We start from the raw sequence: 1,664 nt of genomic DNA on the forward strand, positions 1-1,664 counted from the left end.
AGGCGGTTTTGCAGGCTGGGCACACCAGGGTGTTGAAGGTCTTTCTGTCTTCCACAGGCTCCATGCAGATGAGGCATTCGGTGCCCGGCTCCGGAGTCGCCTCCACTGCCTGCTCTGGGCTGTGTGTGGGGCAGTAGGACCTGGGGAGAAAAGGGGTGGGTGAGGTGAGAAGTGCTGGGTGGTGGAGGGGACAGGAGGTACCTGTACGGTGCCATGAACTGGGTGACACGGCCTCCCTACTTGGCACAGGGCAGGTGGAAGCTCAGGTCACAGTCTGTTTCGCAGCAGGTGATGGTGGCCCCGCTCTGGTCACAGATGCAGCAGCTCTGGAAAGAGCAGAGCAGCCCCATCAGCAGCAGCCTCACGGCCTCCTCCTTGTTCCAGAGCTGGTTGGAAGGGCTGAGCTTTCTTGCTTGGGGTCTGGGCTAAGCTCCAGCAAACCTCGCCTGGCCCAAATCTCCCTGCTCTTGTCAGGCTCTCACCTGCTGTGCCACCTGGGAGAGTACATCTGGGATATTCCTTGGGAGGAAAACCCTGAGTCCTACTCGTTCATTCTCTTGCTGATCAAGGAGGCTGGCAAAAAACTGCAGGAAAAACAACACTCACTGATGAGGAGAGAGTGGCAGAGATTGCCTGACAAAAAATGGAAGGAGTCCACGGAGCAACTCACCAGGCAGAACTTGTGGGCACAGAACTCATTTATCTGAAGGTTTTCTCTACAGATGTCCGGGTCAGCCTCTGATGGCTGACACAGCAGGCATGCTGGAGGGGAGAGAGACAATGGCCCCAGTCATGGCACCTGTGCTGCCCACCCTGACAGCCCCTCTGCCAGGCTGTGGGAGGGGCACTTTGCTCTCACCTGGCTTCCTCCCTTTGGGGGCCTCCTCCTCCCTGTCTGACGTGGGACGTGTCAGCGGTGGGTCCCTGTCTCACCATCCCACCGGTGAGTGTCGCTCCCAGCACTGGGGGCTCTAACACGGCTCCTGTCATGGGGACTTCTGGACCGGCCAGATGGATTTGGGATCTGATGTTGTTGGCAGGAGCAATTTTGTGTGCAGGATGTCCTTGATGTTTCCTGGCTGTGGCTGCTCCTCCCAGCACTCGGTGCTCTCACATGGCTCCTGTCATGGGCACTTCTGGACCGGCCAGATCGATTTGGGGTCTGACGTTGCAGGCGGGAGCAGTTTTGTCTGCGGGATGTCCCTGATGGTCTCTTCCTGGGCCTGTGCCTCCCAGGACTTGGTGCTGGCACATGGATACTGTCCTGGGGACTTCTGGACCGAACATGTGGATTTTGGGCCCGATGTTGCCGGCGGGAGTGGTTTTGCCGGCGGTCAGGCCCCCGACTGCTGGAGCAGCTGCTGTGGGATGACCCCGATGTTAGCTGACTGTCAGGGCTGGAGCTGCTCATCTCCTGTGAGGGAGATTGCAGAGACTTCTCCGATGTTGCCTGTTGGGTTGTATGGTGGTTGCTGGTCTCTGGTGCTGAAGATCCAGGGGATTGCACCTGGGTGCTGGTGCTGGTGCTGACGGTCTCCACTGGTGCAGAACTGGGAAACAGCCCTGGTAGCACCAGGCTGCCTGTGTTGGGGCTGATGGTCTCGGGTTCCCTGGAGTCCGCAGAAGGCTCCAGTCCTGACAGTCAGGCCATGCAGGGGCAAGCA

At 59.1% G+C, this 1,664-nt stretch overlaps 1 pseudogene; it reads right to left on the reverse strand.

Moving 5' to 3' along the window:
- Positions 1–762, reverse strand: part of LOC113979430 — a 1,721-nt pseudogene extending 959 nt beyond the window's left edge.
- Between the last annotated feature and the right edge of the window lie 902 nt (positions 763–1,664).

Source organism: Neopelma chrysocephalum, unplaced genomic scaffold, assembly GCF_003984885.1.
Source record: "Neopelma chrysocephalum unplaced genomic scaffold, ASM398488v2 Primary Assembly neopelma1_80218, whole genome shotgun sequence".
NCBI lineage: Eukaryota > Metazoa > Chordata > Aves > Passeriformes > Pipridae > Neopelma > Neopelma chrysocephalum.